This window comes from Erpetoichthys calabaricus, chromosome 16, assembly GCF_900747795.2.
Source record: "Erpetoichthys calabaricus chromosome 16, fErpCal1.3, whole genome shotgun sequence".
Lineage (NCBI taxonomy): Eukaryota > Metazoa > Chordata > Cladistia > Polypteriformes > Polypteridae > Erpetoichthys > Erpetoichthys calabaricus.
Genome location: NC_041409.2, coordinates 35032888 through 35059863, shown reverse-complemented (window position 1 = coordinate 35059863; position 26976 = coordinate 35032888). Strand labels below are relative to the sequence as shown.

Here is a 26976-nt window from a genome sequence, read left to right as displayed (position 1 = left end):
TCCAAAAGATATGCATTCCTGGATGTGATAGACTGACTGTCTACTGAAATTGGTCTCATAAGGTTATGTGGGGGTCAGGCCCCTGTGAATCTCGGCTGAATTAATAACTCTAATAATTAAACTAAATGAGCATGACTGACAGAATGATTCCTCTCAATTGTCAAACATGTTATGTTCTAGTGAAATTATTTGCAGCTATGGGTTTTTTATTATAAGCTATTTATTTTGCAAGTCTTCATAACGGTTTATTTTTCAAGCAAATTATAATTTTTATACAGTTTGGCAACCAAGCCCTATGGACCACCTCAGAAGCCATGCTTGAATTAATTGGAATCAATTGCTCTAGTTACAAACATTCTTTTGTAATAGTGAATACACTTCTCCATTGTCAGTGACATGTGATATTCCTCAACATTAAGGGTTTGGTCCCCTAATGTTTGGTATCGATATATTCAGCTAAGAAATCTCCCAACATGACTTTATGCATTCCTTTAATATTGATATTGATGACACCAAGATCAAGGCCTATCCTTCATCTAAATCCAGATTAGATATAATTGATTGCTGTTTGTTTTAGCAACCTAGTGCCTGCTCTACTTATCTTGTATAAGCTTGTAGGACAACAAAGACCTCCTGTTGATGGTCTTCTTGATACCACAAAACCTTTCTATACTACTATTATGTAAACATTTTAATGGTGTAACTCTTATACTAAGAAAGGTTAAAATAATTCAGTCAGTCATTTTCTAACCTGCTTATTCCTGCACAGGGTCATAGTGGGTGCTGGAGCCAAGAGTGCAAACTCTACACAGGGACATTAACCCAGGTCTCCTTACTGCGAGGCAGCAACACTTCCACTGTGCAACAGTGCCACCCCACTACAGTAATTTTAACATTGAAATTGAGGCTAAGTGGTTGAAAAGAATTCATCAGATAATATGTCTAAAATTGGTTTTCTTGCTAGGACCCCAAACTGTGTCATAGCAAAGGGGGCTGGAACAATTGGAGACTTTATATGAAAGAGAAAATAATCATGAGAATCTGCATAATTCCAATGTGTCAGTACAGCAGTAATGATCCATTCTACCATTTTCAAACCTGCTTATCCAGAGCAGGGTTATGGAGAAGATGGAGCCTGTCCCAGCAGGTGGTGGGTTCAAGGCAGTTAAAATCCCTGGCCAGTCCAATATACATAAACTCACACACACTGGGGCAAATTTAATACGGCACGTTCATTTAATACTAATATCTTTTAACTGTGCGAGGACTCTAGAGCACCCACATGGTGAACATGCAAGCTGCATGCAAGAAGCCCTAAGGACACGAATCCCAGTCCCCTTACTACGAGGCAACATTGCTACCATTGCCACTATTACATTTGACTATTACTATTACCATTGCCATTATTACATTAACAGTAATAATGTGGTAGTTAAAATATATACTCTGCTTAAAATAAACTTGTGAATGTTCTTAGAGAACAATGGCTTGGCCACTAAGAAACATAATTTTGAGAAGGAAAGTAACTTACATCATACCAATTTACATTTAATTAGACTTGAGGGAGGAAAGTACAAAATCCACACAGACAAAGAGTGAGCCTGGGATTTGAGTTTGGGACACTGAGACAGTAGTGTTCAATGCATCCATCCATCCATCCATTATCCAACCCACTATATCCTAACTACAGGGTCACGGGGGACTGCTGGAGCCAATCCCAGCCAACACAGGGAGCAAGGCAGGGTGCCAGCCCACCACAGGTGTTCAATGCAGTGCTACCACAAGTATTACATTACATAGCAGATAAGGTGAAAGACGACCCTAAGAGATTCTTTCAGTATTTTAGTAGTAAAAGAACAGTCAAGGAGGAGGTCAGGTGCATCAGAAATAGTAAAGGGGAATTAAAAGATGCAGACAGTGAAATAGCAGATGCCCTAAACTTACATTTTTCTGAGGTGTTTACAAGTGAGCAAGTGGATAACCTCCCAGAGGTAAACGGGACTACTAAGGAGGTACTGAGGGATTTAGAAATTGTAGAGGGAGAAGTGCTGCTCAGATTAAATAAGATGAAATCAAACAAATCACCAGGACCAGATAATATTTACCCTCGAGTTCCTAAGGAGGCTAGTGAGTACATATATAAACCCTTGACACATATTTTTAGGAAGTCACTGCGCACTGGAGAGATTCTGAAAGACTGGAACATGGCAAATATCATCCCATTATATAAAAAGGGTGACATGGCAGATCCAAGCAACTATAGGCCAGTAAGCTTAATGTGTATCACAGTAAAATTAATGGAAGGAATTACTAAGGATAAGATTGAGCAACACCTGGCAAGGACAGGAGTTTTTCTGAATAGTCAGCATGGGTTCAGAAGACGGAGGTAGTGTTTTACTAACATGCTGGAATTTTATGAGGAGGTAACAAAAGGATACGATCAAAGTGGAGCACATGATATTATTTATCTGGACTTTCAGAAAGCATGTGATAAGGTGCCACATGAGAGGTTGGGCATCAAATTAAAAGAAGTGGGAGTTCAGGGTGATGTTTTTAGATGGGTGCAGAATTGGCTCAAACACAGGAAGGAGAGGGTGATGGTGCAAGGTACCTTATCAGAACTGGCCGATGTTAAGAGTGGTGTTCCACAGAGGTCAGTGCTAGGACCGCTGCTATTTTTAATATATATAAATGATTTTGATAGGAATATAAGTAACAAGCTGGTTAAGTTTGCAGATGATACCAAGATAGGTGGATTAGCAGATAATTTGGAATCCGTTATATCAATACAGAAGGACTTGGATAGCATACAGGCTTGGGCAGATTTGTGGCAGATGAAATTTAATGTCAGTAAATGTAAAGTATTACATATAGGAAGTAAAAATGTTAGGTTTGAATACACAATGGGCAGTCAGAAGATCGAGAGTACACCTTATGAGAAGGATTTAGGAATCATAGTGGACTCTAAGCTATCGACTTCCCGACAGTGTTCAGAAGCCATTAAGAAGGCTAACAGAATGTTAGGTTATATAGCATGGTGTGTGGAGTACAAGTCCAAGGAGGTTATGCTCAACCTTTATAATGCACTGGTGAGGTCTCATCTGGAGTACTGTGTGCAGTTTTGGTCTCCAAGCTACAAAATGGACATAGCAGCACTAGAAAAGGTCCAGAGAAGAGTGACTAGGGTGATTCCAGGGCTACAGGGGTTGAATTATGAGGAAAGATTAAAAGAGCTGAGCCTATACAGTTTAAGCAAAAGAAGATTAAGAGGTGACATGATTGAAGTGTTTAAAATTAGGAAGGGAATTAGTACAGTGGATTGAGACTGTTATTTTAAAATGAGTTCATCAAGAACATGGGGATACAGTTGGAAACTTGTTAAGGGTAAATTTCACACAAACATTAGGAAGTTTTTCTTTACACAAAGAACAATAGACACTTGGAATAAGCTACCAAGTAGTGTGGTAGACAGTAAGACATTGGGGACTTTCAAAACTCGACTTGATGTTTTTTTGGAAGAATTTAGTGGATAGGACTGGCGAGCTTTTTGGGCTGAATGGCCTGTTCTCGTCTAGAGTGTTCTAATGTTCTAATATTATCTAAACACATTTAAACTTTGTTAAACTCATAATTAAAACAATGCAATATATTTTGACAATATTTTCTTGTACAAATTGCAAATAAACACAAATAGACATTATAAATGAAGAATATGGAATAAAGCTGTTATTGGAGTGGTGCATTAACATTGGTGTCTTTGTAACTTCACAAGCAAAAGAACAACATGGATCATTTTTGAAGTCCATGTTTTGGTGTAAAAAAGCAAGATCACTGATTCTAGCTCAGGGCTGCTTTGATCTGAGGCCTGTGTGATAAACACCTATACCAGTGATGTTAGCTGTGGGATAAACATAGGTGTAATTGCTGATTTAAGGTTAAGGTTAGATGGCTAAGTTAGGACCTTGTTGCATTATGTAGTACAACTTCATTAACTCACACTAATGAACAGTAAACATAGCTTACTGAAATAAAGGAAGATTTATTTTCATTAGCAGGCAAATATGGCATATTTCGTCAGTGCAGAAGGTCATATCAGTATTAAGTATTTAGTTGAAGAGTTGCACAGTATGAATGTGTTTCAGTAATTATCAGAAAATAGGAAAAGAAACAAAGAAGTCAAATGCCATATTGTGTAACCTACACATCACAGAAAAAATACCAAATAATGACACAATTTAACTGTTTCCTGTCCCTTATGGTTATCAGAGGAAACTCCAACCTTCAATTTATTTTTTTGGATCTATTTAATCCAGCTGTAGGCTGATGGCAAGCACAAGCCTATCCTGGCATGTAGTGAATGAATTACTTACATCAACACACCAGCATCCAACAAACACAGCCAATTTAGGGAATACAGTTAACCAAACATCACATCTCTGTGATGATTTAGTCAAACTGGAGTACAGTACCTGGAGTAAAACATACACAAACATGCACCGGAAGAATGTATAAAAGCCACACTGACAAATTCTTTGGAATTACTCAATTGACTTGTGACTATTGCTTCCACCTGAATTTTTTGCTTTTTCAGTACTATACTTCCACATTGTTTCAACACATTAATATTAAGTTTGTTAGATGTTAATTATTTAAATAAAATTTACTTTTTGATAAAATTACTCTGGAAAATGATTTGGCTATGTTATTTTAGCATTACGCTATTATTTTCTGATTATGTTAATTTTATACAAGTCAGTCATTAATTATAAAATCATACAAGTCAGTTTTCCCGTTAAAACCAGAAATATTATTCAAAAGCTTTAGTCTAGATGGCCACAAGAAAAACAGTGCTCTTTGAGAAGACACATGCTCACTGCTTTGCACAGATTTAAACATTCACTATCCAAATACGTATGACATAATGTATCAGCTATTTATCAGTGTTGGATCAGGAAGGACCTAGCTGCATTCAGCCTACCATCTTCTTCCAAGTTGCTTAACTCCATTTTAAAACAAAATTGCTATATGATCAAATTACTTTCTTCTGACTAGGTTCTGTTTAATTTTGTATTAACAGAGCATAATTATGTTTTGCATTCAAACATTCAGCTGTTACACTGGATCCATGTGATATGCATAACTATATTCAACATGGCACACTTAATTTAATTCAATTCAGTTAAATTTTATACAGCACTCTTCACTGAGTGCTAGCTCAGAGTGCTGTTAACAAGTTCACAGGTGTAATAATACAATTACAAACTTTATCACTCAAAAAAGTAAAGTAATGAGATTGTTCACTTTATTTATGTAATGTAAATTAATATCACATAACTAATCATGTTTTTCATATTATGTAGCATTTGTGAGTTACAGCACATTGACATAGTTTTCTTAGATGTCATATTAACACAATTACATAATTTTGAAAGAAAACCATTAAATTATTTCTTTTAACAGAAGCGTAATCAGCCTAGGGTACTGTTGCCTTTACTAACCTACAAAGTTATTTTTATTTAATATTTACACTTTTTAATGCTCAAAATATGGTAGTCCCATTTTCAAAATGTACTTCAAAATACATTGAATACTTGAAACTTAAAAGCAGAAATGAATATTCATTCAGTAAATAGCACACGGCAAATATGTATGCAAACATTCAATACATTCAGAATTTTAATCTCAAAACATACAATATAATTCTTTAAGCTGATATTGTACCAAATGTTTAATTTCCAAGGTTTGTTCAATGGGCAAAGTGCTTAATCTTACTGCACTTAAATTATGATTCATGATAGTCTTCTTCTTCTTTCAGCTGTTCCCGTTAGGGGTTGCCACAAAGGATTATCTTCTTCCATATCTTTCTGACCTCTGCATCTTGTTCTGTTACACCCATCACCTGAATGTCCTCTCTCACCACACCCATAAACCTTCTCTTGGGCCTTCCTCTTTTCCTCTTCCCTGGCAGCTCTATCCTTAACATCCTTTTCCCAATATACCCAGCATCTCTCCTCTGCACATGTCCAAATCAACGCAATCTTGCCTCTCTGACTTTGTCTCCCAACCGTCCAACTTGAGCTGACCCTCTAATGTACTCATTTCTAATCCTGTCCATCCTCGTCACACCCAGTGCAAATATTAGCATCTTTAACTCTGCTGCCTCCAACTCTGTCTCCTGCTTTCTGGTCAGTGCCACCGTCTCCAACCCATATAACATAGCTGGTCTCACTATCATCCTGTAGACCTTCCCTTTCACTCTTGCTGATACCCATCTGTCACAAATCACTCCTGACACTCTTCTCCACCCATTCCACCCTGCCTGCACTCTCTTTTTCACCTCTGTTCCACAATTCCCATTACTCTGTACTGTTGATCTCAAGTATTTAAACACATCCACCTTCGCCAACTCTACTCCCTGCATCCTCTCCATTACACTGACCTCCTCTCATTTACACACATGTATTCTGTCTTGTTCCTACTGACCTTCATTCCTCTCCTCTCTAGAGCATATCTCCACCTTTCCAGGATCTCCTCAACCTGCTCCCTAGTATTGCTACAGATCACAATGTCATCAGCAAACATCATGTCTAATCTCGTCTGTCAACCTGTCCATCACCATTGCAAATAAGAATGGGCTCAGAGCCGATCCCTGATGTAATCCCACCTCCACCTTGAATGCATCCGTCACTCCTACTGCAGACCTCACCACTGTCACACTTCCCTCGTATATATCCTGTACAACTCTTACATACTTCTCTGCCACTCCCGACTTCCTCATACAATACCACATCTCCTCTCAAGGCACTCTGTCATATGCTTTCTCCAGGTCCACAAAGATGTAATGCAACTCCTTCTGACCTTCTCTAAACTTCTCCATCAACATCCTCAGAGTGAACATCGCATCTGTGGTGCTCTTTCTTGGCATGAAACCATACTGCTGCTCACTAATCATCACCTCACTTCTTAACCTACCTTCTACTACTTTTTCCCATAACTTCATGCTGTGGCTCATCAATTTTATCGCCCTGTAGTTACTACAGTTCTGCACATCCCCCTTATTCTTAAATATTGGCACAAGTACACTTCTCGACTCCTCAGGCATCCTCTCACTTTCCAAGATTCCATTAAACAATCTGGTTAAAAACACCACTACCATTTCTCCTAAACACCTCCATGCTTCCACAGGTATGTCATCTGGACCAACAGCTTTTCTATTTTTCATCCTCTTCATAGCTGTCCTTACTTCCTTCTTGCTAATCCATTGCACTTCTTGATTCACTATTTCTACATCATCCAACCTCTTCTCTCTCTCATTCTCTTCATTCATCAGCATCTCAAAGTATTCTTTCCATCTGCTCAACACACCTTCCTTGCTTGTGAATATGTTTCCATCTTTATCCTTTATCACCCTAACCTGCTGCACATCTTTCCCAGTTCGGTCCCTCTGTCTAGCCAATTGGTACAAGTCCTTTTCTCCCTCCTTAGTGTCCAACCTTTCATACAACTCATCATATGCCTTTTCCTTAGCCTTCGCCACCTCTCTCTTCACCTTGTGCCTTATCTCCTTGTACTGTTGTATACTTTCTGCATCTCTCTGACTATCCCACTTCTTCTTTGCCATCTTCTTCCTCTGTATACTCTCCTGTAATTCTGTAATTCCCCATTCCACCACCAGGTTTCCTTTTCTTCCTTCCTCTGTCCAGATGTCACGCCAAGCACCCTTCTTGCTGTCTTACTATTTCTGCTGTAGTTTCCCAGCTGTCTGATAACTTTTCACTGACACCCAGTGTCAGTCTCACCTTCTCCCTAAACTCAACCTTGCAGTCTTCCTTTTTCAGATTCCATCATTTGATCCTTGGCTCTGCCCTCACTGTCTTCCTCTTCTTGATCTCCAATGTCATCCTACAGACCACCATCCTATGGTGCTTAACTACACTTTCCCTACCACCACTTTGCAGTTTTTAATCTCCTTCAAATTGACTGCATAGGATGTAATCTACCTGTGTGCATCTTCCTCCACTCTTGTATGTAACCCTATGTTCCTCCCTGTTCTTAAAATATGTATTCATCACAGCCATGTCCATTTTTTGGCAAAATCCACTATCATCTGACCTTCTTCATTCCTCTCCTTGACACCATACCTACCCATCACCTCCTCGTCTCCTCTGTTCCCTTCACCAACATGTCCATTGAAATCCGCTCCAATCACCACTTTCTGTCCCTTGGGTACACTGTTCATCACTTCATCCAACTCACTCCAGAAATCTTCTTTCTCATCCATTGCACACCCAACTTGCGGGGTATATGCACTAACAACATTTATCATCACACCTCCAATTTCCAGCTTCATAATCATTACTCTGTCTGACACTCTTTTCACCTCCAAAACACTCTTGACATACTGTTCCTTCAGAATAACACCTAGCCCATTTCTCCTCCCATCCACACTATGATAGAACAATTTGAATCCACCTCCGATCCACCGGACTTTACTCTCCTTCCATTTAGTCTCTTGCATGTACAATATATTAACCTTCCTTCTCTCCATCATATTTGCTAACTCTCTCCCCTTACTAGTCATACTGCCAATATTCAAAGTTCCTATCCTCAGTTCCACTCTCTTTACTTTCCTCCTCTCTTCCTGGCTCCGGACACATCTCCCCCCTCTTCTTCTCCTTCTTCTTCTTCTTCGGCAAACAGTAACCCAATTTCCGCCAGCACCCTGTTGGCTAACAGTACTGGTGGTGGTCATTGTTAACCCGGGGCTCGACCGATCCGGTATGGAAATCTGTATTGTTGTCCGCATATTGATTTGGCAAAATTTTACACCGGATGTCCTTCCTGACGTAACCCTCCCCATTTATCCGGGCTTGGGACTGGCACAAAGAAACACACTGGTTTGTGCATCCCCTGTGGCTGGGTTATGATTCATGATAGTGTTGGTGATAATTATTCCAATTCAGAGACATGTACAAGTTCACACTTCCTTTAAATTGCATCACAGAAAATTCAAACAATGGTCACTTGAAAAGATGTTTTCCTTCAAGCCTCAAATTGGAATTGTATAATTTAGGCTACACATGCAGGCATGCACAAAGACATAGAATAACACTACAGCAGTGGATCTAAAGTTCAGTTGTGGAGACCTCCTGTGGATGTAGGTTTTAGTTTCTGCTTTTAATTGGACTCTGATTTTAATTAAGTAAGCTATTAGTTCCCAGTTTGTTTGTTTTCTAATTATTTACAGAATGAAGGAAGAATTTACATGCATCAGATGGGTAAGAATTAATTCTTTTTGCTTTTAAAGTTTTCATTCTGTTTTAAGGTTTTGGTTATTTAAGCTATTATTTACTAAAAAGCATATAAGTGGGTAATAATGCATAACTACCCCTTTGAATTCTGCATTGTTTTCATTTATGGCAAATCATCATTTGTCAGTCAAAAATAATTAAGACAGAAAACACCAAAGCAAAAAAATGCTTTAAAAAGAAAATTACAAAAACAGAGTTAAGAATTAAAGGATATGGCAAAAGAACAAATATTTATAATGAGATCAATTAAAGATAAAAATGACTTGCTGATTGTGAAATTAGTTGCAATGAAAATCTGAAGCCATAGAGCGCCTCATGATTTTACTACACTATGTAGTCGAAGGGCCTGCCAAAGCAACCAGGAAACAGCCTGGCAGCATCAGACAAAAAACAAAAAATTTTCAAACTCTTAAAATAAATATTTTCCTAGATACAAAATTGCATTTAGCATGTCATGGAAACAGGAAAAAACATTATCAATTGTTATGTATGAGTCAAAATGTATACATGTTATGTTATTTTTGCTGTTTTTGAATTTTAATATTAATTGTCATCTTTTATATATTTTCTGTTATGTCTATTATTATGTACTGTCATTTTAAATGTGCCTATGATCCTTGTATTTTGTGTTTTTTTCCCCAAGAGATAGGGCCACTCTGATATTATAGCTGCTGGAGTAGGATCAAACAGTTGAAAAGGCCTTACATTTGGGAAAAAAAAGATAAAAAAGAAATTTGAACAAAAAACAACAAATAGAAATTATCTTTTATTAGAAGTAAAACATCCCATACCTGGGTTGTATATAAATAACAAAATTGTGAATATTTTTGTGGATTCCTGCTCATACAGGGGTGTACGGAAATGAAACAGCAGAAAAGTAAGCTTAACGAACACTGTAAAGGACTGAAAAACTATGTGAGGTTCTTTTAGGGAAATGTGAAATTAAATGTATAATTAAAAGGCAGTTTTTAAGGAATGATAAAATATTTGGGAGGAAAGTGATAAAGGAATAAATGATGTCCTTGATTATTTTCTGGTGTTTGAAATATAGTGGGGTAAGACAAAAGCGAATTGGTAAATTTTAACAAAAAGGACTACATTTTAGTAATTTAAAAGGAATAGTAACATGATTTGATAATAGGAGTCTTTTTAAAAGTGTAACTAAATAATCTATAGATACAGAAATGTATAATCAATTCTACAAGTGTGAGTAATTATAAATATAATCTAGGCTAATAAAGTTACACTTTGTCCAGTAGTTGGCAATAGTGGATCATTATTTATTATCCCAATCTGCCATTATCTGGAATAAGTTTGTGAAGATGTTTTTGTTTTCACCAGTCTGTATTGTTTTTGTTGGATATATTGGTTTCTTTGACTTGCTATGCTCCTCTCTCTGATTTTCTCTTACAGAATGTGGATTTAGACTTTTTGGCAACTGTTGTCTTGCTCTTATGAGGATTTTCTTGTCTATACATCCTCTATATATGGAGATTACCATTTGGGATTGTCTTTCAAGCCAGAGTTATTACAGTTTTATCTCCCTTGTAAGACATTTTTGTAAAATATGGGAGTTTTATAGATAGATAGATAGATAGATAGATAGATAGATAGATAGATAGATAGATAGATAGATAGATAGATACTTTATTAATCCCAGGGGGAAATTCACATATTCCAGCAGCAAAAATATTAAATTAAAGAGTAATAAAAAATGCAGATAAAAAAAACAGACAATAACTTGAATAATGTTCAACGTTTACCCCCTCTGGTGGAATTGAAGAGTCGCATAGTTTGGGGGAGGAATGATCTTCTCAGTCTGTCAGTGGAGCAGGACAGTGACAGCAGTCTGTCACTGAAACTGCTCCTCTGTCTGGAGATGACACTGTTTAATGGATGTAGTGGATTCTCCATAATTGATAGGAGCCTGCTGAGTGACCGTTGCTCTGCTACGGATGTCAGACCGTCCAGCTCTATGCCAACAATAGAGCCTGCCTTCCTCACCAGTTTGTCCAGGCGTGAGGCATCCTTCTTCTTAATGCTGCCTCCCCAGCACACCACTGCGTAGAAGAGGGCACTCGCCACAACCATCTGATAGAACATCTGCAGCATCTTACTGCAGATGTTGAAGGATGCCAGTCTTCTAAGGAAGTACAGGCGGCTCTGTCCTTTCTTGCACAGAGAATCAGTATTGGCAGTCCAGTCTAATTTATTATCCAGCTGCACTCCCAGGTATTTATAGGTCTGCACCCTCTGCACACAGTCACCTCTGATGATCACGGGGTCCATGAGGGGCCTGTGTCTCCTAAAATCCACCACCAGTTCCTTGGTTTTGCTGGTGTTCAGGTGTAGGTGGTTTAAGTCGCACCATTTAACAAAGTCCTTGATGAGGTTTCTATACTCCTCCTCCTGCCCACTCCTGATGCAGCCCACGATAGCAGTGTCGTCAGCAAACTTTTGCACGTGGCAGGACTCTGAGTTATATTGGAAGTCCGATGTATATAGGCTGAACAGGACCGGAGAAAGTACAGTCCCCTGCGGCGCTCCTGTGTTGCTGACCACAATGTCAGATCTGCAATTCCCGAGACGCACATACTGAGGTCTGTTTGTAAGATAGTCCACGATCCATGCCACCAGGTATGACTCTACTCCCATCTCTGTCAGCTTGTCCCTAAGGAGCAGAGGTTGGATGGTGTTGAAGGCGCTAGAGAAGTCTAGAAACATAATTCTTACAGCACCACTGCCTCTGTCCAAGTGGGAGAGGGATCGATGTAGCATATAGATGATGGCATCTTCCGCTCCCACCTTCTCCTGGTATGCGAACTGCAGAGGGTCGAGGGCGTGTTGGACCTGTGGCCTCAGGTGGTGAAGCAGCAGCCGCTCCATGGTCTTCATCACATGTGATGTTAGAGCGACAGGCCGAAAGTCATTCAGCTCACCAGGATGTGATACCTTTGGGACTGGGGTGATGCAAGATGTTTTCCAAAGCCTCGGGACTTTCCCCTGTTCCAGGCTCAGGTTGAAGATGTGCTGTAGAGGACCCCCCAGCTCTGATGCACAGACCTTCAGCAGTCGTGGCGATACTCCATCTGGACCTGCTGCTTTGCTGGCACAAAGTTTCCTCAGCTCTCTGCTCACTTGCGCTGCTGTAATTGTGGGTGGGGATGTCTCTCCTATGTTGGTATCAGCAGAAGGATGTGTAGAGAGTGCAGTAATCCGAGGTGAGAGTGGGTTAGGGTGGTCAAACCTGTTAAAGAAGATGTTCATTTCATTTGCTCTCTTCACGTCTCTCTCGATGGTGGCACCCTGCTTCGAGCTGCAGCCAGTGATGATCTTCATCCCATCCCACACTTCCTTCATGCTGTTGTTCTGCAACTTCTGCTCCAGCTTTCTCCTGTACTGCTCCTTCGCCGCCCTGAGCTGGACTCGGAGTTCCTTCTGCACGCGCTTGAGCTCATGCTGATCACCGTCTTTAAAGGCCCTTTTCTTCTGGTTCAAAAGGCCCTTGATGTCACTTGTAATCCATGGCTTGTTGTTGGCATAGCAGCATACTGTTCTTACTGGAACTAAAGTGTCCATACAGAAGTTGATGTAGTCAGTAGTGCAGTCAACAACCTCCTCAATGTTCTCACTATGTGATCCCTGCAGGATATCCCAGTCTGTAGTTCCAAAACATTGTCTCAGAGTATTCTCAGCCTCCGGGGTCCACTTCCTGAATGATCGTTTGGTTACAGGTAGGACTCTCACTTTTGGTTTGTAGTGAGGCTGAAGCAGAACCAGGTTATGATCTCCTTTCCCAAGCGCAGGCAGCGGGGTGGCACTGTATGCGTCTTTAACGTTTGCATACAGTAAATCAATAGTCTTATTTCCCCTGGTGTTACAGTCCACATACTGGGAGAATGCAGGTAATGTTTTGTCCAGCGTCACATGGTTAAAGTCTCCAGCGATTAGCACAAGCGCCTCAGGGTGCTGCGTTTGTAATTTAGCAACAGCAGAATGGATGATGTCACTCGCTATCTCCACGTCCGCCCGAGGAGGTATGTACACGATGACAACAATGACGTGTCCAAACTCTCTGGGCAAGTAATAGGGACGCAGACTTATGGCCAACAGTTCGATGTCCCTGCAGCAAGTGGAGATTTTGACTTTAACATGTCCAGAGTTACACCACCGTGTATTAACATAGAGAGCGAGTCCTCCTCCTTTGTGCTTCCCACAGGTACTTGCATCTCTGTCCGCTCTAACGGTGCTAAACCCGGGTAGCTCCACATTAGCATCTGGGATGGTGTTAGTTAGCCACGTTTCGCAGAAACACAACAAACTGCATTCTCTGTAGGTTCTGACATTTTTCACCAGCGCAGCCAGTTCGTCGATCTTATTTGAGATTGAGTTCACATTCCCCAGAATAACAGAAGGCACCGAAGGCTTAAAACGCCACTTTCTCGCAATCTGCTTCATTTTTAGCTTAGTGCCGGCTCTGCTGCCACGATACCGCCTTCTTACCTCGTCGGGTAAATAGGGAACCACACCGGCACTGGCATTTGTTCTCAGCGCCCGAAGTTGAGTACTTGAATAGGCGAGTCTTGGCGTGTAAAAATCCATGCCCATGTTGTAAAAGTAAGTGTGTCCAGGGAACGAATCCACATAAAATAAAGTGGTAGGAGTGATCAATAAATAAAAATAGAAAAATAAAAGTAGAAAAATACACATATATATACAGTCATACACGGAGCTGCTGAAAAGGCTGCCACTCTCGGCGGCGCCGGATGTCGTATTATATTATATTATATATTATATTATATTATTTTATAGTCTTTTTGAAATTTCAAAGTCAGCTCCCGATTTCTGAAGCCTGCTCCAGCAGAAACCAGCAGGTAGTACTTGATGACTGGTTACGTTTAGGTGAGCCTCTGCTGGAGAGACCAATGGAGATCTTTGTTAGCTTTAAATGTCTTTTGGAGGCCTCACACACCTATTTGCCATGTTTGGTGCTCCAAATCACAACATTACTAAGCTGAGCTTGTTAGTAAACATGGAAACAATACATTAAATCAATGGTTTTCAAGTTCAGTCCTCAGGGACCCCACTGGCTGTAGGTTTTTATTCTAATCAATTTCATAATTAGTGTGTCATTATTACTTTTAATTGATCTCATTGTTTAGTTATCTGGCCTACAAATGTGCCTAAAAATTCATATTTTTTATACTCTTTGTCATAGATGAAAATACCTATGTTTCTTTTGCCATTTTCATTTTAGTGTGCCCTTTTCTATACAGTTGGCTCTCTTTAATTTTATCTTTATGCTGATTACTAATAATGACCAGTGCAGAGGCAGGTGCAGACAGCAGGTTAAAGAGGAATAATGACTTTACTCCCATTTTCACTTGTCTGCTCCTTAAGAATGTTTCTTACAAATGTGCAGACGTGAGAATGTTGCACTCAAATTACTATTACCCACTTAAGCAATAAGTTTTTGCAAAAAAAAAAAAAAAAATGCCTTACCCTGTCCATAGACTGTTCCTGCCCTATGCTTGTTGGGAGAGACTCCAGCAACCCAAGTTGCTACAATCAATGAATGAATGAAGACTGCTGAATTTCTTATAAGAAGAGAAAAAAAAGTTCATCTCACTAAACGATGACATCATGTAACACTAAGAATAACACAATGAGTGTGAAATTAGTTGGAATAAAAACCATGGGGGTTACTCAAAACTGAATTTGGGAATCTTTGCATTCAATTATTGTGATGAGTTTATGTGTTATGTTTTATTGCAGAACAGTGCCTTCTGCTGAGGGTGAGGCAGTGCTCCACTTGGCTCTAATGTAAAGAGACCTCTGGTAGCTTCTAGTTCTTAGAATGATTCTTGAAGCAGCATTTTGAATAAATTCAGTTGTACTGGAGTTAATATGAATATGCTGGAGAAAGTTACTGGGTTTATTTATTTTCATATTCACCTAATTCTGAAATTTTAAGCAACACCATTTTTGACTAATACGATAGGCAAAATGATAGCTTAGCTGCAGAGGTGGCCTTAGGGGTGTGCGGGGCCTAGGGCTGACCAACCCCACGCGGGGCTGGTATGTGTGGACTGTATAAGCTTACATGCGAATTTAATAAAAAATAATGTTAACATACACCGGATTTTCTCATTACAGTATTCAGCTACATTTTTGCAAGACATTACGTGGACTTTATCAAAATACAACAATATAATCTATTAAAAAATGCAATTCATAATTCATGACAATACCACAACAGTGTGAAATGCGATGCGGTGTCATGTGGAAACTAGCAGGGCCTCTTCTAGAAAAGTACCCAAATTGCAAGTATACTCTGAGTCCCGATATGCAGGATGTCCTAGTCATAACTCACGTTGATGTCATGTCAGCATGACATCATCATCAGCATGGTATCATTAGCGATATATGTTTTTGTACATTAATATTCGGACCAATCCAGCAACTAATTGGCTATACTTATTTTAGGAAGGAATTATACTGGCGACCCTTTTTCGGGCGATGAAGGTGGACTATGGAATGTTTTCAAAGACGTACATGTATGGAATTAGACCTTGAAGGTGGATTTTAAAAGGGTTCCTCATGGAAGCATCTCAAATATATATATACTGGAGAATATAACATGACAAATCCGCTCGAACGGGATATGCGGACCTCAAAAGTGGGGCCCCCTTAGGAGCTGGGCCTGGGGTAGTTGCCTCACTTGCCACCCCCAAATGCCACTCTTGCTTAGCAGATTGTGCTGCATCCTCAAAGGTTCTCAAAATCCTTTCCTTTGTAGAATGTGCATGTTCTTTCCATAGCTGACACATTTTAGGCAACTAACAGGTATATTGCTTTGGTGACTTTATTTTACCTTCATGTTTGCGTGATGCATAAGGTCCAGTCCAGTGTCGGCACCCTTGACTACTTGCATTGACAGTAGCTTCCCTTGAGCCTAAGATTTTATTAAACAGGTTTGGGAAATGGAGAAATTGAAATATTTACTTCTCTTGAGAAAAATAACAGTTAATAGGAATATTTTTTTCTTAAAAGGTGATTTTAGTCTAATAAAAACAAGGAATTCTAAATGTCAATGAGGATATTTTTCTTTTTTTTCTAATGTTATAAAAGTCAAGAAGATTTTCCATGTTTTCCAAAGAACGTGACAAGTCAAGTTAAAGCCAAATTGGATTTTCTTAACATTAAAAAATGTATTTCATCTTTCTAAAGAAAAGCTATGTCAGATAATAAAAATGAATAAAGTTAAATACTTTTTTTTCTTACAGTTTAAGTTTGTTGGAGAGAACGACGACAGCTGTCTTCACATTAAGATGCCGCCCCGACATATTTGGGCGGGAGAGCACAATCCAATGTGAGCATGCGCAGTTTGCGCCGGCCTCGCGGGCAGGGCACACCACGCGCATGCGTACCCTTCGAGTCACTGTAGGAATTCGTGAGCCAAAGTTCGGTGGTGTTGGCTGGAGCGGAAACTGCGGTTGTTCTCGTGAGAGGTAAGGTTGCGGTTTTCGAGATACAAAATAAGTTAAAATTGACATGGTAACGCACCGGGGAACCTAAAATAGAGTGAAGTTTTTTTTTACTGGAAACAGCAACTTTCTAAACTTCGCACTTTGTTTTCGTCGATTGGGGGTCGGATAGATATGTCAGAGTCCATCTGACTACTGCAAGACCCTGACAGAGGCGTTTATTTGACATTCAGCTTCTTTTTATCTGAAAAGAATGTTCTGGAACCGCTAAAACAAACCGAATTGTTGCAGAATTTAAACACCAAAGGTTTCTTACCAACGGCGGAAAGCCAAAGAATAAAACCGAGAAAAGTTCAACTATCAGGAAACGCCGATGAACATTAAGCGGCTTTGCTTTCTTATGTGCCCAGTAGTTTGCTTTCCATCACGAGAGACAGATAAACGAAGATAAAACTGATACATTTTTTGTTTTATACTTTTGGAGTGTGACGCCACTCATTTCCAGCTGTTATTCTAACCCCCGGGCCTTTACTTTAAGTATGAATACATTACTTTTTGCATGGAAGATGGGGCAGTCCCAAGTTAAATACTGAGAAACAGATACCCAGCGAGTAGTAGTTACAAAACCAGCAGGGGTGTCGTCATTTCTTTTCTTTCGTTACTGTAAAATACCATCTGACACCATTTTTTTTTTGTTATGTTTTATATGTAGGTGTGCCTTATCACGTTCTCAGTGGTAACACTGAAGTAGGCAGACCATCTTAGTTCTGTCATTGCAAAACCCTGCAACACGCCAAGCTGAAGTCCTCGTCCCTGTCCGGCACATCACCATATCGTTTTCGAAAATCATTACCACGCATATAAACGGAATTCGGAAACAAGCTATAAAACTGTGCTATAGTTTGGACTGTATAGAATAAACCCTATAAATAAGAATAAACCTTACCCAGGTTTAATCGTAGGGTACCGCTGCCGGTTTTCATTCTAACCAGATTCACAAATAATGGTTTAGTCTTACTTCTAAGCGGTCTATTTGTTTAATAGTTTTATTTTGCATTTTGAAATATGTCTTAGTTTATTTACAGTGTATTACACTAAATCTATGAATGTGAATTTTTTGCCGTATCTTAAATTTCTTTTGCCGTATTCTTTTTACTTTACCTTTTCCTGTGGACTTTATTCTCTTAATTGTATCCAAATACTGACGATTAGTGGTGAGCAGTGAAGTGGGAAGCAACTATTGAAGTACAAAATTCACTTGCAAGTTACATTTAGTCAAGTATATTGTACATCATTTTTCAGAAGATGGATGGATAAAGAATCATACCCTTCACAAATCTCCCTGATCACTGCTTACTCCAAATTTAAAGAAAAGTGAAGGTACGTGTGTATCATTGCAATGTGAACATTATATTCTTAAACTCACCAAACCCAATTTATGGTTGTGAAGGGCAACCTGTCCATCCTAACATAATCAGGAAAAATGTAGGAATCAACCATCACAGGGCCAACTCACACAAACAGATACTTGCATGTACCCAGTTTTAGAGAAATAAAGAAGACCGCTCATGTGACTGGTATGTCTTTGAGGATGTGGGGGTCAAAAAGCTGAAGCAACAGAGGGAAAACCCACAAGGACATCAGGGCGATGTGTAAATGTCATAAGAACTTCAACTATGTGCAGGATTTGAACCCAGGATGTTGGATCTGTAAGGCAGGATATTACTTTTTTAAAATACATTTTCTCTTAAAAGCCCCATTTGTAGAGTGGGCATTGTGAAAAGGGCAGATTAGAGGTTATTAGCTTCTTAATGTCACACTTTATTGGCAAGACAGGTGTGCTTTTTTAGTGGTTTGTTTTCTGAAGGCTCAATGCAGATTACTTTAATGTTAATGCATACTTTGGCTAAGTCCTTTTGAAACACCAAATGTAAGAAAAATTACACCTTTAGCAAAGAGTACTTTTTACTTGGGAGATTTAATTAATAAGTTGATTGTAGTCAACTGGGCAGAGTTCATTTTTTTATGGCTTGCTGACCGAGTGAATTAGTAAGTGCAGTTTTTTTGTGTGTGTTTGTACAATAGCCTAGATAATTTAGATAGTATACATGTATTTACTTGCTTTTAAGCACATTTAATTGACATTGATTTAATCTTGTTCACTGGGTCTTAATCATTTGACTCATTAGCTGACACAATACTTTATGAGAGGTTGGTGGCGGTTTTTGTTTTTTGCAACCAAGTTGTCACTTAAGAGTCAAGCCCCAGCATGCATAAAACCTGCTGATTCTAGAGAGATATGTTGCAGCAAACACCAACAATTACTCCAAGCAGGGTTTGTGGATTCAATGTATTGAAGGTGTTATTTTGGAAAATCTATTGCTTCTCCCAAAATTTACTGTTCTGTTGTGACTACTACTGACTGACTGTTTTTGAGCTGTGCTCATTGCCAGCAGAAGCAAAGTTTAATGGAAATAAATTTTTCTGCACTGACATTCACTTCTGTGCGTGCACATGTATGATGCATTTACTTGTACAGAGCTCATTGTACATAAATAAATACATTGAAGCAAGATGCAATGTGAATAAAGCACACCATGTAGTTGTAAGCCTGTATGTTGTACGCATGTAATATTTGATCGAGATGGAAGTACTGGAGTTACATATCTACTGACCTCGTAAAACTCACATGAAGTTATTAAATATGCTTCAAACTCGGTCATTCTAATTTGTTTGGTTTTGCAAATTACCAGGATTCCTTATTATCATAGAGGTGCTTTTTTAGCTATAAAGGACTGTTTACCATATTTATTTACTACATTAATCTGTCCATTGGGGTGGCACGGTGGCGCAGTGGGTAGTGCTGCTGCCTCGCAGTTGGGGGACCTGGGTTCGCTTCCCGGGTCCTCCCTGCATGGAGTTTGCATGTTCTCCCCGTGTCTGCGTGGGTTTCCTCCCACAGTCCAAAGACATGCAGGTTAGGTGGATTGGCGATTCTAAATTGGCCCTAGTGTGTGCTTGGTGTGTGTGTGTGTGTGTGTCCTGCGGTGGGTTGGCACCCTGCCCAGGATTGCTTCCTGCCTTGTGCCCTGTGTTGGCTGGGATTGGCTCCAGCAGACCCCCGTGACCCTGTGTTCGGATTCAGCAGGTTGGAAAATGGATGGATGGATCTGTCCATTGTCTGAACCAGTTTATTCTGATAAAGAGCTCTTGGGGAGCTTGAAATTATTCTTCCAGCTTTGGCAGGAATCAAACCCGACTAGAGAGGCAGTCAGTTTCAGGATACACTGTTAAACACACATACAGTGAGACTCGTCACTGACCTTCTAAAGTGTACATCACTTTGCTTGAAATGTCTTCTGTTTGCCAAAATAAAAAAAATAATGAAAGCCTTCATAGTTTACTACAAATGCATATAGGTCTTGTGTAAATATGAACAGTTTCACAACAGACCTTTCTCAGGCCTGCATTGTACATGTAGTAAGTTAATGAGATTCCATTATTGCCCTTGCATTTGCCTTGCTTTTTAGACATATAAAAGGAAAAATATTAATCAGTAATAAAGCAATTGCCTAATATTTCAATAAGAAACTTTATGGCAGCATGCAAAAAATAAGTGCCAGTCAAGAGCATTTCAGAGACACAAGGATTCAGAGGAAGTATTTTTTAATGTATTCCATTGCTAGTCTTTGACAGCAAATGTGGCTATTTCCTAATAAATATCATATGTACCTGAAGGTTATCCCTTTACTGTATCATATAAAATAATGTTGGTAATATTTGAATTTTAAGGAGATATTTACAGGTGCTCATAAATGGAATAAGGTTTGTTTGTAGGCAAATGGCAAAAATAGGGAAGTCAGCAACTCGTGTGGTGTCAACTTTTTATTCTTTTTTACTGTATGTTCTTATTATGTACACTTTGTTCTGTACTTATTAGAAAACAGATGTATTTAGACTTTCCATTAATTGTTTACATTTTATTAAACTGCTTAATTTCTGTTTTCTTTTAACTTTATCTAATGAATTGTTTTTTCTTTTATGTTTAATAACTCCAGTTTGAAGTTACCCTCTTACTTTTCACTGTTCTAAGTTGTTAGCTCTTCAAAATAAGCTGTGTGAGGTGGGGGAGTCTTTAATTTTATTTCCCTGTAAAAGCTCTCTCAGTCTATTTTATCATATGTTTTCTGTAGTCTTCCAACTGTCATAGTAACAAATATGTACTTTCTGATGTCATTGTGTTAATTTATTGCATTGTTGATATATTGGATTAATATTACATTGTGTTAATATTGGCTCATTGTGTATATTTTAGAACAGTTTTAGTGCTGGTCTTGTTTCTCCTATAAATAAATTCAATAATTTGTTTGAATATCAACATTTTATTTTAGTGTGAAAATATGCTTTGTGAGTGCAGAATTTATCAGCTGTGTGTTCAAGACTAACTGTTGTATTTTCTTCCTTGCTGCTATTACATAGTTCACCACATTTCTTTTTGCGTAGCATCACTGTGAGAAGAATTTGTTTCCACATTGGTGAATCTTGTTTATCTTGAATTGCAGCAATGTCATTATGGCATTTTCATTTGATTCACAGCTTCCTTGTTCTCGGTTATTTTTTATTTTAAGAATTTCTCTTTTATAGATTTGATTCCCCCAAAAAAAACTCTTTCTGTTTGGAAATATTTTGCATTGTAGATAAGATAAGCTAACAAATGCAGAACCCATTGTTAAAGTAATAGCATTTGTTTCACTTTAGTTGTTTATGTAACAACCCTTGTAGACTGAAGTCCTTGAAACATGTTTCACAGATATCCATCTGTTTTCCTGTAGGGGTTGGAGAGTGTGGTTATAAGAATATGAAACATGCCTGATTAATATTTCTCTCTGTTAAGAAAAATATGTTACTGTTTAACCCTACATTTCTATTTTTGAACACTATTTCTTCCTTCTAGACATCCCTTTAGCTACTTTGAGGAATTATTTAATTATAGATGTCTCCATCTTGTGCAAGATTCTGTTACTCCTAATTGTTGCTGGGTGTTGTCAACAGTGTGGCAGTTTGGTACCTCTTATTGGTCTTTCTCTGGCATTTACTCCTGGGTTAACAATTGTACTGTATATTCTTCATCTTAGCTTTGTTAGTGTAATATCGAATTCCTTATAGATCAGAAAAAGACCTGCTATAGTATGGGTTATAACCACTGTCTAAAACAATTTCTTTTCTTGGTCACTTTAGAATATGCGTGTGTAAAATATTTTGAGGTTATTTCATTTTTATACTTGGGGGATTCAAATTTTATTCACATTTTGTAACTGATCATCGATGCTGTTTAATTATTTAATTACCATATAAGTATTTTAAAATACTTGATTCACATTCCAAGAGCCAAAGACTGATACCAAATGAAACTCAGATGGCAGGAGAGTGAAGACTGATTTTCATTCTCAAACATCAAACACAAGCTTTCCTCTGCAGCACATTATTTATTGCAGCATGCCGTCCATTGCAATGTAGAAAAAATGCTTTATGTTATACAAGTACCAAAAAAATGTATTGCTTCAACATTCTAATACAGTGCATCCAGAAAGTATTCACAGCGCATCACTTTTTGCACATTTTGGAATAAGGCTGTAACATAACAAATTGGATTAAATTCATTTCTTTCCTCAGAAATCTACACACAACACCCCATAATGACAACGTGAAAAAAGTTTACTTGAGGTTTTTGCAAATTTATTAAAAATAAAAAAACAGAGAAATCACATGTACATAAGTATTCACAGCCTTTGCTCAATACTTTGTCGATGCACCGTTGGCAGCAATTACAGCCTCAAGTCTTTTTGAATATGATGCCACAAGCTTGGCACACCTATCCTTGGCCAGTTTCACCCATTCCTCTTTGCAGCACCTCTCAAGCTCCATCAGGTTGGATGGGAAGTGTCGGTGCACAGCCATTTTAAGATCTCTCCAGAGATGTTCAATCGGATTCAGGTCTGGGCTCTGGCTGGGCCACTCAGGGACATTCATAGAGTTGTCCTGAAGCCACTCCTTTGATATCTTGGCTGTGTGCTTAGGGTCGTTGTCCTGCTGAAAGATGAACCGTCGCCCCAGTCTGAGGTCAAGAGCGCTCTGGAGCAGGTTTTCATCAAGGATGTCTCTGTACATTGCTGCAGTCATCTTTCCCTTTATCCTGACTAGTCTCCCAGTCCCTGCCGCTGAAAAACATCCCCACAGCATGATGCTGCCACCACCATGCTTCACCGTAGGGATGATGCCAGGTTTCCTCCAAACGTGACGCCTGGCATTCATACCAAAGAGTTCAATCTTTGTCTCATCAGACCAGAGAATTTTCCTTCTCATGGTCTGAGAGTCCTTCAGGTGCCTTTTGGCAAACTCCAGGTGGGCTGCCGTGTGGCCACTCTATCATACATGCCTGATTGGTGGGTTGCTGCAGAGATGGTTGTCCTTCTGGAAGTTTCTCTTCTCTCCACAGAGGACCTCTGGAGCTCTGACAGAGTGACCATCGGATTCTTGGTCACCTCCCTGACTAAGGCCCTTCTCCCCCGATCGCACAGTTTAGATGGCCAGCCAGCTCTAGGAAGAGTCCTGGGGCCTCATGTATTACGCCGTGCGTAGAACTCACACTATAACATGGCATAAGCACAAAAGCGGGAATGTGCGTACGCACAGAAAAATCCAGATGCAGGAATCTGTACGTACGCAAACTTTCACGTTCTTCCACTACATAAATCCAGATCAGCGTGAAAAGTAATGTACGTGCACGCGCCTTCTGTCCCGCCCCAACTCCTCCCAGAATTACGCCTCTTTGAATATGCAAATCAATATAAATAGCCTTCTGTGAAAAGACAATGGGAAAAGCACGGGGGGAAATATAAGAATTTAAGCGAATACCAAGTGGAGGCAAAGGGAAAACATACTATTTGTTGGTTTAAACCAGAGGTTCCCAAATTTTTTTGCCCCGTAGACCACTTACCGATTTCCATAGACCCCCTGCCTGCTTAATATTGAATTTTCCTAAACTTATTAACTTCAAATGTGTTTTTGACAACTGACATAGTGCTGCTTTTTTGTAGAGTGGACAATTGTAAAAAAAAAAAAAAAAACATGTACAATTTTTATTCATACCTTTATTGAAAAGACACAAAATATAAATATCTAGTCAATATAAAATATAAATATATAAAAAAAGCTATTTAAACATAAGACAGAGCAATTCAAAATTTATTCCTGCACAGACAGCACACAAATATTTTTAAAATGTTGAAATGTCCGCGAAAATAGCTTACAGAAATATTTCTAGAAAATGTTTTTTTAGGAATTTAGGAAAAATCAACTTTATCTAAAGTCGTGATCAGCATCTACGGCTCTATGCAATCGGAGCGAATGCAAAAATATGTATAAAATTTTGTACTTACTTTTCTTGGGCACTCCTAAAGAAGATGATTTTGATTCACTTTGACTTGTACCTATTTATATTTTTGAACGTATTTTCAAGGCACTTTTCTTCTCAAAACCCAGAAAGCTAACGAACAGTGTTTGTCTCTAACACTCTTATTTATAATAGATGAATCAAAGTCCGAGCAAGTCCATGCAAAGCTTTGGTACAGGTCTGGACAAGTGTTGTTCACTGCGCGTACGCGTGCGATGCGTTGCTGCTAATATGAAAACTTGTGTCCGCTCACGTAGACCACCATTTACATCTTGTGCACCCCCAATTTTTTTTTCTTGCTGATATAGACCCCCTGCAAGTCAAAATCGACCCCTGGGGGTCCATATAGACCACTTTGGGAATCAGTGGTTTAAACAGTGGTATAATCAACAAAAGGAAGTTGATTGAGTGACAGAGTGTCGGAGAAACTTGAAGGCTCAAGTTCACAAAGTCGCACAGTGCTCGAAATAAAAAAGAAATCACATATCAAAGTCATCGTGAAAAGGCGAGTCGTAGCCCACCGTCTGAATGTCGTATGAAAGCTTATTAGGGTACAGACAAAAAAAATAGGCACACAGTAGGGAAAAAAGCACAAAATGTCAACTTTAATCTCGAAATTTCCACTTTAATCACGTAGTTTATTTTGCCATTAAAGTAGAACATCATAAACTTAATCTTAAAATCGTTTAATTTACTAGTTTCTCAAATCCCATTGTAACTAAAGTGGCACATTAAATGCTTTGTTCTGTATTTGATCTTCTATGTGTTCTACATGTGTGAATCAATACCTGCTTCTTAAACAGGCTTTCTCTTTCTCTGACAGGACACATAATCCATTACATTCATGATATTACAGCTCTCTGAATAATTAAAATACTGAGATGTATACGTGATATATTTTTCGTGATGATAGGAATGAAAGCATGTTATTAAACATGGGAACACGGTGGCGCAGTGCTTGTTCATGTCTCATGCAAGAGGCTTGCGGCGCCATGCGCGACCTTCGATGAAATAATTTATTACAGAAGTACTGTCTCTTTCAAACGTACTAACCTCCAATTCCTGTCCTTTTCTTTCTCCAAAAACCCAATCGCCACACAATCAGCTATATAGACGTGAAGACATCTGTAAGCTTAAAATGCCGATTCTTCAAAACTTTTAAGGAACATTGAAATATCTTCGTAGTACATGTTTAATTATTATATCCGTCTATCCTTCCAGTGTCGCGTCAGCACCAGCAAGAATACAACGCAATGCAGGAACAATCCCTGAACTAGCTAGTGCTGCGGCACCGTGTCCTCACATGTTAAATTATTGACAATAAAGATTATTTAAATGAAGTTAAAGTTTTATCTGTATAATATAATCAACATATTTTGCTGCATTTCATCTTAAAAATGATATTGTCATATGTAAATACGCGCTTTATAAAGTGGCACAGGTTGTGCAATATTATAACTGTAGTGCAAGTTTACAGTGAGGTAATTGTACTTATAAGTAAACAGTTCTACAAGGAGCACTTGATGGACTGATTGAGTGCGTTTAGAGTTCTTGGGATGAAACTTTTTCTAAACCGCGAAGTCCGTACAGGGAAGTCTCTGAAGCGTTTTGCCTTGGCTGAGGCAGCGTGTGCTTCATGCTGTGTACCGATAATTCTCTTTCCGATCAGCTGCTGCTGTGATTCCCCACTCAGATACAGTGATATAAATACTCCGAGTGGTGCAGTGAGAGAAATATGGAAAAAGATGATCTGCTCTGGCAGCCCTTAACGGGAGCAGCTGAAAGAAGAAGATGCAGTGAGAGTTACAATGCTAAAACAGTTATGGTATTTGGAATACTATGGCTATTCCCTGGACCATTATATTGCTGCAGGTTAATTACAATCAGATGCATTACACTAATAAACAATATGCAGTTAGTTTCAGTGTATTTATAAAGCCGCGTCAGGAATGTGGAGCTAAGAAAGAAAGGGTGACCACGCAGGAACAGTAGCACTGCTTTGACGTTGGGTGCCACCAGTCTGCAAAACCGAGCGGAGAAATTGCGTATGCCAAGGTATGAGTTACCGTGGAAATGTGCGTGGCTTTACGCCAAGTTTAGGTTTTATACATCGCGATTTAAGCGTGGAAACATTCGTACGCAACATTTCTGTGCGTACGCACCGTTTATACATGAGGCCCCTGGTGGTTTCAAACTTATTCCATTTACGGATGATGGAGGCCACTGTGCTTATTGGGACCTTCAAAGCAGCAGAAATTTTTCTGTAACCTTCCCCAGATTTGTGCCTCGAGACAATCCTGTCTCGGAGATCTACAGACAATTCCTTTGACTTCATGCTTGGTTTGTGCTCTGACATGAACTGTCAACTGTGGGACCTTATATAGACAGGTGTGTGCCTTTTCAAATCATGTCCAATCAACTGAATTTACCACAGGTGGACTCCAATTAAGCTGCAGAAACATCTCAAGGATGATCAGGGGAAACAGGATGCACCTGAGCTCAATTTTGAGCTTCATGGCAAAGGCTGTGAATACTTATGTTATGTACATGTGCTTTCTCAATTTTTTTATTTTTAATAAATTTGCAAAAATCTCAAGTAAACTTTTTTCATGTTGTCATTATGGAGTGTTGTGTGTAGAATTCTGAGGAAAAAAATGAATTTAATCAATTTTGGAATAAGGCTGTAACATAACAAAATGTGGAAAAAGTGATGCACTGTGAATAC

General features: G+C 39.0%; 1 protein-coding gene across 1 annotated transcript in view; it reads left to right on the top strand.

The window, feature by feature from the left end:
- Positions 1-16687: 16687 nt before the first annotated feature.
- Positions 16688-26976, top strand: part of LOC114666394 (synaptosomal-associated protein 23-like) — a 36150-nt gene continuing 25861 nt past the window's right edge. The window contains exon 1 of the mRNA XM_028821239.2: positions 16688-16822. The gene's annotated coding sequence lies outside the window, so the exon portion shown is untranslated. The remainder of the gene's footprint in view (positions 16823-26976) is intronic.